The 10,175-nt window shown below is 36.8% G+C and overlaps 1 long non-coding RNA gene across 1 annotated transcript; it reads left to right on the top strand.

The window, feature by feature from the left end:
- The first annotated feature begins 3,058 nt into the window (after positions 1-3,058).
- On the top strand, positions 3,059-9,903 carry LOC107766318 (uncharacterized). Its single transcript, XR_012695119.1, has 3 exons — positions 3,059-3,165; positions 3,740-3,955; positions 9,771-9,903. It is a non-coding gene; the product is annotated as an uncharacterized LOC107766318 (long non-coding RNA).
- Positions 9,904-10,175: the final 272 nt, after the last annotated feature.

Raw genomic sequence — 10,175 nt, 5'->3', positions numbered from 1 at the left:
ATCATGGCACCTCCCCTTGAATATAGTGTGGTAACACATCCATCACCAGGGTAAATAGAAACGGACTGAGCGCAAAACCTTGGTGTAACCCCACTACAACCGGAAAATGCTTAGAGTCGCCTCCTACTGTCCTAACCCTAGTCTTAGCCCTATCATACATGTCGTTAATTGCCATATTGTAAGGAACAAAATTAATTGAAAACTTGAACTCAGTTTAATTGAATTGAAATTTTTATTTTTTAATCGATCGATTAATCTCACGTAACAACAAGCAACCTAGTTAATGTTGTTTAATTAGGCTGTCACATGAGATAACAATGTCACAAATGTTCTCATATTCATGTCACGATCATTGGTATCAAAACTGAAATTTCCATCTTATAACAGGGCTAAAAACGTTAATATAACTTCAAATCCAATAATGGAACAAAAGGTACATAAACATGCTCTCAACTGCAATCATGTCCTTTAATTTTGGGTGTGCATGAGTAGGCACCTCAACTTGTCTCCACTTTGTCAGTTGGACATTCCAACTTATAAAATGATCATCTAGACACCTTCAAATTTTATGCATCACATCAGTGACACACTAGCATTTATGTTTTGCGTTCAACTTTATACAAATTGAGGCACAATCAAAGTTGGAGGGCATACTTGCCATGATATCAAATTTAAGGGTCCGTTTATGTATTGTGTCTAAAATAATGGACCATTTTTGTCAATGTTCTTTTCCTTTCCTCTTTTGTCAACCTTCTTGATCCTGTCTAATCTTGTGGTTTTTGTCTAAGCTTTGACCTTACATCTTTAGTCGTTCCTTCAAACTTATGTGACGATCTCCATGATTGAATCAGAAATTTTCTGCTTGAACTTTTTTGATTTGTGCGCTGTCAATCTGGAATGCCGTGCGTTATCACTTTTAGGTTCTTTTGTTGGGAGAGAAGTTAATGTATTTTATTTATAAAAGCACCAACGTCGTGCTTTCTATAGAGAGATAACAACAACAACAACAAATCCAGTGAAGTTTCACAAGTGGATTCCGGAGGGGTAGTGTGTACGCAGACCTTACCTCTCATGGAAAGATAAAAAAATTATTTCCGATAGACGGTCGGCTCAGGAAGGAAGAAAGGAAGGAAAGAAATAGTAGAAATTTAGAGAAGTCCTTTAACGATGCATGGAACTCAATTAGTCTAACTTTTCTTATACATTGCTTACAGCATCACATTTACTCCAAAAGAACAGAAGATGAAGACACAAGCCTTTCAGTTGCTGAATTGTCTATCTTAATCCTAACTACTCCCTCCGTTTTAATTTAAGTGTCTTAGTTTGACTAGGTACAAAATTTAAGAAAATAAGGGAGACTTTTGAATTTTGTAGCCTAAAATTAGAGATTTGTGTAATGTACCAATATCCCCTTTGATTCTTGTGGTCTTAAACAAGCCAGGTAGGGTATTGGAATTGGAGACTTACTAAATATAGAAAGATGCATTCTTTTTGAAATAGAAGGGGAGCCTTGACGTAACTAGTAAGTTGATGCACGAGTTCGAGCCGTGGAAACAATCTCTTGCAGAAATATAGGGTAAGACAACGTACAATAGACCCTTGTAATCAGGCCCTTTCCCAAACCCCGCACATTGCAGGAGTTTAGTGCACCGAGCTGTCCTTGCCTTGCATTGTTTTTGGAATAGACTGAAATGGAAATTAAGCCACTTAAATTGAAACGGAGGAAATAGTTGGTATCTTGTTGATGGATCTTTTCTTCCATTGTATTCTATTTTTTAACTATGTTTGTAGATGAGATAACCGTTCTATTATTATATCTTTTACCACATAAGGGAATAGGGAGACATCTTCTGCTCGAATTGATCCTCAAGTATTTGGTTGATTTACTTCGGCAGTGCTACTTAAAGTACTGCCTAAAGGCTGTAATGAAGCTGGTGCAAGCCAGTTTCAAGTCTAATGAGGTAGATTTGGTCATTACTTTGGTAATGTGGACTTTATGGACTCAATAGAGAGCGATGGGTTTAAACTATCAAAATAAAATCAGTCAATCAGTCCTCAAAGTTAAAGGATTAGTAATCATTATCAGAAATCAGATTCGGTCTTATACATACGCGAAAAAGGAGATCAAAACATCAAGTAATGGGTTCTTTCTTTTATCACTTAGAAGTCGTGTGAGATGAATGAGAGCAAGAAGTGAGGAATCCTCTTTTCCACTTTGAATCTACCACTGCAATCATTGCTTTTTCTTTCTTTATTTTTTTTAAAAAAAAATTAATAACAGGTATCATTAATTTTCTTTCTGTTACTTTGAAAGTAGATGCTTCAGCTTCAGTCACTCGAATCTTCAATTTCAGCCCTAGGTGGAACCAATTGAAGTCAGTTACATCATAGTGAATTTGAGTCATGTTTTGTTTCATGTACTGTTAACTGCCTTTTGATAGGCTAGAAGTGTACTTAGATCAAATGTCCAAATTACAAGTAATTCCCTTCTCACAATTGACTTGAAAAAAGATAGATTGATGACATTAATTTATTGACAGTAAAGTTTAATTTGGTGTTATCTTTTCAGCTTCATTTTTCATATGTGTAGCAATATTCATTTTTCTTCGTAGTAAAACATTAATATATCCTGTTTCCAGTTGGCATCTTGTAAATGTGTGGAACCTATTGTTGCGGAAGTCAAATGTATATAGTGTGAATAAGTCACAACTACTATACTAAAAATTATGGCAGCCACCAAATAATAAATAAGACAATAAAGCAACAATAAAAGGAACACCAGAATTTACGAGGTTCGGCCAATTTTGCCTACTTCCTCAGACACAACCAATATTTTATTCCACTCCAAAAATACAATTGAAATAATACTAAAGAGAGAAGATACAAATGCCTTAAGAAGATAAGAAGGCAAATGAGATGTGTGTTTTTAAATCCTAAACATTAGGCCCCTTTTATGAGGGAAGAATCCCAACAATTTTTCTCCCCAACCGACGTGGGAGTTTGACAACTTCAACACCTATAACCTGTCAGGTTTTGAGGTATTTCTTTGGAATCTACACAGGGTAGAGGGAAAAACAATTCAGATCTGTCGGAGGCTAAAGGATTTCTGATTTGAAGAGCATAGTCACAATGCCAATGGAGAATGCTGAGCTTACTACAGAGCAGGTAATAATTTCATGCATAAGCACAATAAAGAAGCTACATTATACACAAGCACATAAAAAATAATGAACAGTTTTGGACCGATAACTAGCTTGGATTATGAGTTTCGCTGCCATCATAGTCAACATGCATCACTCATCAATTAAAAAGAAATTCATACTGAACAATCATCACAGGATTTAGGTCTCTTAGTCTTATCAGTTGGTTGCTTCATCTTGTTTCCATTTACTTATCAAGAAAGTTTAGAATAGTTGTCAACATCAATAAAAGCTAATTGGAAAGAATTCCATGCATTAAATTATAGACGAATATACATTTGGTTGCCAATTTTTCCTTTTATGTTGTTGGATTGGCTAAGGTGTGTATTTTGATTTTTGGAAGTTGAAGGCATGTGTTTAAAGGAGAAAGAACTCATTACCGTCAGGAGTTTCTTTTGTGGACTGTGGCTTTATTTCTTTTGGTTGTGGGGAAAGGGGGTGGGGGGAAGAAAAAAACCTGAAAAGATAAGTGATCAACCGGGTCTTTTTTGGCACTGCTGATTGTTTCATAACATTTTTATGTCTTTCTATTTCCTAAGGTTTTGAGCAGGGATATCCCATGGGAGACATACATGGCCACAAAGCTGATCACAGGAACAGATTTTCAGCTATTGAGACGCTATGACAAGAAGGCAGAAAGTTACAAAGCCCAGTTGTTGGATGATGTAATATTTCTTGGCAGCTAACCCGAACAGAGCAAGGCTATTCCATGATAACAGTCTTGAAGATGAAGATACCTATGAGCCTTTCCTCAGGTAATACTCTTCATAACCTTTTTTATTAAATTTTTGGTTTGCAATCCTTTGAATGCAATCTGCTGTCCTTTATTTACAGTGGTGATGTAGAAATTGTTTTCTTTCTCATGATATGCAATTTGCATGCACCCCCGGTTGAAGTTGTCAAACTCCCACATCGGTTGGGGAGAAAAATTGTTGGGATTTTTCCTTTATAAAAGGAGGCCTAATGTTTAGGATTTAAACACACCTCTCATATGCCTTCTTATCTTCTTAAGGCATTTGTATCTTCTCTCTTTAATATTATTTCACTTGTATTTTTGGAGTGGAATAAAATATTGGTTGTCTCCAAGGAAGTTGGGAAAATTGGCCGAACCTAGTAAATTCTGGTGTTCCTTTTATTGTTGCTTTATTATTTTATTTATTATTTGGTGGTTGTCATAATTTTTGGTATAGTAGTTGTGACTCATTCACACTATATACATTTGACTTCCGCAACAATTGGTATCAGAGCCAAGGTACTGTCTAAGTATGCTCTGTGGTTGCAGCATAGTCTGATCTTCCACACCAGAAAAGATTTATCTTGGTAACTGAGTCAAGGTTCTGTCTGAGTATGCTCTGTGATTGCAGCTTAGTCTGATCTTCCACACCAGAAAGGAAATAATCTTGATTTGTGTCGTCAGCTATTAAATAATATTTATGTCAAAGATGGGAGACAATAAACAAGAAGAATCTACATCAAGTGTCAACAATACGTCATCATTGGCATCTTCGCTTATGACAAGAATTGTGTCAAATGCGAAATTTGGGGTAGAAATTTTTGACGGGTCCGAACATTTTGGGATGTGGCAAGGCGAGGTTCTAGGTGTTCTTTTTCAACAAGGGCTAGATCTTGTCATTGAAGAAAAGAGACCAGATGTTATTGGAGAAGAAGATTGGAAAATTATCAACCGTGTTGTTTACGGTACCATTCGATCCTACCTTGCTAGAGAGCAGAAATATCCATACACAAAGGAAACTTCTGCAAGTAAATTATGGAAAGCACTGGAGGATAAATTTTTGAAGAAAAACAGTCAAAATAAATTGTACATGAAGAAGAGACTGTTTCACTTCACCTATGTTCCTGGTACCATGATGAATGAACATATCACCAGTTTCAATAAGTTGATCACATATTTGCAAAATATGGATACAACTTTTGATGATGGTGACTTGGCCTTGATGTTGTTGGCGTCACTTCCTGATGAGTACGGGCACCTTGAAACTACTCTACTCCATGAAAATGATGAAGTTTCTCTCAGAGAAGTTTGTTCGGCTTTGTACAGCTATGAACAAAGAAAGGGAGAAAAACAGCGGAGAAGGAGAGGCACTGGTTGTGAGGGGTCATCCTCAAAATCAAATGAGGACAAAGAAGGGAAGATCCAAGTCAAGATCTAAACCCAGCAAAGATGAATGTGCCTTTTGTCGAGAAAAGGGGAACTGGAAGAAAGACTGTCCAAAGTTGAAGAATAAGGTCAAACATAACAATGGAAAGGCCATTATGGATTCAAATGTAGCTGATTGTGATGATTCAGACTTCTCATTAGTTACAACAGAGTCATCAATATCATCAGATATATGGTTGATGGACTCGGCTTGTAGCTACCATATATGTCCCAATATGGACTGGTTCGTGGAATTTCAAGAAGGAGAATATGGAGTCGTCCACACAGCGGATAACAGCCCTCTTACCTCATATGGCATTGGTTCAATATGATTAAGGAACCATGATGGAATGATCAGAACATTAACAGATGTTCGATATGTACCGGATTTGAAGAAGAATCTCATCTCTGTGGGAGCCCTAGAATCAAAAGGGTTCAAAATCATTGCAGAAAATGGAGTGATGAGAGTATGCTCTGGTGCACTAGTGGTAATGAAGGCTAATCGGAAGAACAATAACATGTACCATTATCGTGGTAGTACAGTTATTGGGATAACGACAGTGACGTCCAGTGACGACAAAGAGGCAGAAGCAACCAGGCTATGACACATGCGCTTGGGACATGCTGGAGGAAAATCCTTGAAGACTCTATCAGATCAAGGATTGTTAAAAGGGGTAAAGACTTGCAACTTGGAGTTTTGCGAGCATTGTGTCAAAGGGAAACAAACAAGGGTTAAATTTGGTACAGCAATCCATAATACTAAAGGCATTTTGGATTATATACACTCTGATGTTTGGGGTCCTTCCAAAACACCTTCATTGGGTGGGAAGAACTATTGTGTAACCTTTGTTGATGATTTTTCCCGAAGAGTGTAGGTGTATACAATGAAAAGCAAAGATGAAGTGCTGGGAATTTTTCTCAAATGGAAGACGATGGTGGAGAATCAAACAGGTAGGAGGATCAAGTGTATTCGTATAGACAATGAAGGTGAATACAAAAATGATCATTTCAATAAGGTCTGTGAAAATGATGGGATCGTCTGACACTTCACTGTTAGACATACACCACAACAGAATGGACTGGCAGAACGTATGAACCGGACCTTGCTGGAGAAGGTACGATGTATGTTGTCCAATGCTGGCTTGGGCAAAGAATTTTGGGCTGAGGCAATTACATATGCATGCCACCTCATTAATCTTCTACCATCTGCTGCTACCATCTGCTGCTATTGATGGCAAGACACCATTTGAAAAATGGTATGGAAAGCCTGCTGTAGATTATGACTCTTTGCACGTGTTTGGCTCAACTGCATATTATCATGTGACAGAAAATTGGATCCAAGGGCAAAGAAGGCTATTTTTATGGGAATTACTTCTGGAGTCAAAGGATATCGCTTATGGTGTCCTATGACAAAGAAAGTAATATTCAGCAGGGATGTTACCTTTGATGAATCTGCTATGGTAAATAAGGTAACAGAAGATACCAAACAAAATGAAGGTGCTTCTAAGCAGGTGGAGTTTGAGGGAAAATTTATTTTTCCTACACAAGAAGCAGAGGAGGAAACAAATGAAGATTATCCTCTGGAAGGAGAGCCAGTAGAGGAGATTCCAACTCAGGAACCTCAACAACAACTTGAATCAATAGTAACCAGCAGGCCAAAAAGGACAATAACGAAACCTGTTCGTCTCATAGAGACGGTTGCTTGTGCAACCTCAATTGTAGCTGATGATGTTCCTACCACTTATAAAGATGCAGTCCAAAGTTCAGAAGAAGATAAGTGGAGGATTGCCATGAATGATGAAATACAGTCCCTTCATCAGAATCATACATGGAGATTGGCCAATCTCCCGAAGGGAAAGAAAGCAATTGGGTGCAAATGGGTATTTTCAAAGAAGGAAGGATTTCCTAACCAAGTAGGTGTTCGCTACAAAGCAAGATTGGTGGCCAAAGGATATGCTCAAAAGGAGGGAATTGATTACAATGAAGTGTTTTCTCCAGTTGTAAAATATTCCACCATTAGAATTATGTTGGCTTTAGTAACACAATTGAATTTGGAACTAGTTCAGATGGATGTAAAAACTGCGTTTTTACATGGAAACTTGGAGGAGGAAATCTACATGACTCAGCCAGAAGGATTCAAAGTTGCTGGAAAAGAAAATATGGTGTGAAAACTTGAAAAATCGTTGTACGGATTGAAACAATCTTCTATACAATGGTACAAGCGATTTGACAAGTTTATGTTGCAGTAAGGGTACAAGAGAAGCAAATACGATCATTGTGTGTATTTGCGCAAGCTTAAAGATGGTTCCTTTATATATCTTCTCCTATATGTTGATGATATGTTGATAGCTTCCAAGAATTCGGAAGAAATTGATAAGTTGAAGATTTAACTGAAGAAGGAGTTCGAGATGAAGGATCTGGGTGAGGCAAAGAAAATTCTTAGCATGGAGATAGTAAGAGATAGACGTTCAAAGAAACTCTGTTTATCTCTGAAAGAATATTTGATAAGAGTACTACAACATTTTGGCATAGATAAGAAGACTAAGCCAGTTAGTACTCCACTTGCTCCCCATTTTAAGCTAAGTACTACTATGTCGCCAAAGGATGAAGCTGAACGAGAGTATATGTCAAAGGTACCATACGCAAATGTTGTTGGTAGCTTGATGTATGCAATGGTCTGTACGAGGCCTGACATTTCACAAGCTGTTGGAGTTATTAGCAAATATATGCATAATCCCGGAAAGGAGCATTGGCAAATTGTGAAGTGGATTCTACGATTTTGCGGGTGACCTGGACAAACGAAGATCAACTACTGGTTATGTGTTTACTTTTGCAAAGGCACCAATTAGTTGGAAGTCTACTTTGCAGTCAACAGTTGCTTTGTCTACAACAAAGGCAGAGTATATGGCTATTACAAAGGCTGTGAAGGAAGCAATTTGGCTTCAAGGATTGCTAAAGGAGCTTGGTGTTGAACAAAAAGGTATCACAATTTTTTGTGATAGTCAAAGTGCTATTCAATTAGCGAAGAACCAAGTTTATCATGCAAGGACGAAACACATTGATGTTCGGTATCATTTCGTACGAGAAATCATAGAAAAAAGTGGAGTCACGGTGAAGAAAATTCATACTACAGAGAATCCTGCTGATATGCTGACAAAAGTGGTGACTGCGGTCAAGTTTCAACGTTGTTTGGATTTGACCAACATTGTTGAACACTGAAGATTGAAGATGAAGACACAACCAAAATTTGTTATTAAGAGAAAATTGAAGATGTAGAATTTTGCCAAGGTGGAGATTTGTTGAAGTTGTCAAACTCCTACATCGGTTGGGGAGAAAAATTGTTGGGATTTTTCCCTTATAAAAGGAGGCATAATGTTTAAGATTTAAACACACCTCTCATTTGCCTTTTTATCTTCTTAAGACATTTGTATCTTCTCTCTTTAGTATTATTTCACTTGTATTTTTGGAGTGGAATAAAATATTGGTTGTGTCCGAGGAAGTAGGAAAAATTGGCCGAACCTCGTAAATTCTGGTGTTCCTTTTATTGTTGCTTTATTGTCTTATTTATTATTTGATGGCTGTCATAATTTTGGATATAATAATTGTGACTCATTCACACTATATACATTTGGCTTCTGCAACACCCCTTACCTGTCTTCATCCTATGTCTACAAATATCGGCAGATGTTAACAAATCTACCTCCCTCTTTCTTTACATGTATATTACGTTATATATGTATCAAGTCATACTACAATTATAGAAGATCACGCCTGTTGTCAGGTAGCAGTATTTTAATTTTATGGTTCTGTAGTATATATGCAAGTGTGCAAAATTGCAATATTTAGAGTCCCAAGGAAAAATTCTTAAACTTGTGTTCTTTCATATCTTAATTCACTCGACCCACTTTCTCTTTTATATGTCCCGTTCTACTCAATCTTTAATTCTTTTAAGTTCCCTACTTTCCCTTTAAATTTGGTAAACTATTAGAAGATAACTTAAATACGATAGCACACAAGCTTTTCCTCTTTGAATGAAACTGTTATTAAGATTTGTTTTCCTAATGGAAATGTTGGTGTATAAAACAAAGTCAAGAACCTTTACCTCGACTCTATTGATACTACAGGCACGCAGCTATTACTTTCCCTTCCACTGCTGAAGAAAGCATTGAGTTTATTAGTCATACTAAGCAGAGATTGTAACTCAGGTGGTGTTGAAATGATAAATAGAAACACAAAATATATAGGTTGTTGAAAAAAGGTGATACTTTATTGTATGTCAGAATTCTCTGTTCTCTCCTTTTTCTGTCTTTTACCAACTATTAATCTTTATCTTTATAAATCACCGAAGATTATGTACTCATTCTTTCCATAATATTCCTCTTCTCTTTCTAATGATGAGTTTCATTTTCCAGATTGCTTTGGAAAGGTAATTGGTTCATACAAGAGAAGAGCTGTAAGATTCTGTCTTTATATAGGTTTATCTTTCGCAATTAAGGAGAAAAAGTAAGTACAAAGAACGAAAGTTAATTATATCTTTTAATTAACATATTTAATATCCTTTGATGTGATCAAGATTATGTAACTTTATGATTATCAATCTACCCCTTTCGGATAGGGGTAAGGTTTGCGTACATTCTAGCCTACTCAAACCCTACTAGTGAGATTCTACTGGGTTATTATTATTGAAAGTGTTGGTTTATGTTTAGTCAATAATGGCATGCCAATTGGAAGAGTTGATGGAAAAAGTTGGTGTGGATGCTAGGAGGAAGCTTCCTCCTTTGATGTCGCCCATGACATCAAGAGGAGTTAGTTTGATG

Source organism: Nicotiana tabacum, chromosome 9 (assembly GCF_000715075.1).
Source record: "Nicotiana tabacum cultivar K326 chromosome 9, ASM71507v2, whole genome shotgun sequence".
In the NCBI taxonomy this organism is placed as follows: domain Eukaryota; kingdom Viridiplantae; phylum Streptophyta; class Magnoliopsida; order Solanales; family Solanaceae; genus Nicotiana; species Nicotiana tabacum.
Note: the sequence above shows the minus strand (reverse complement) of the source record. Positions and strands in the feature narration are given on the sequence as shown.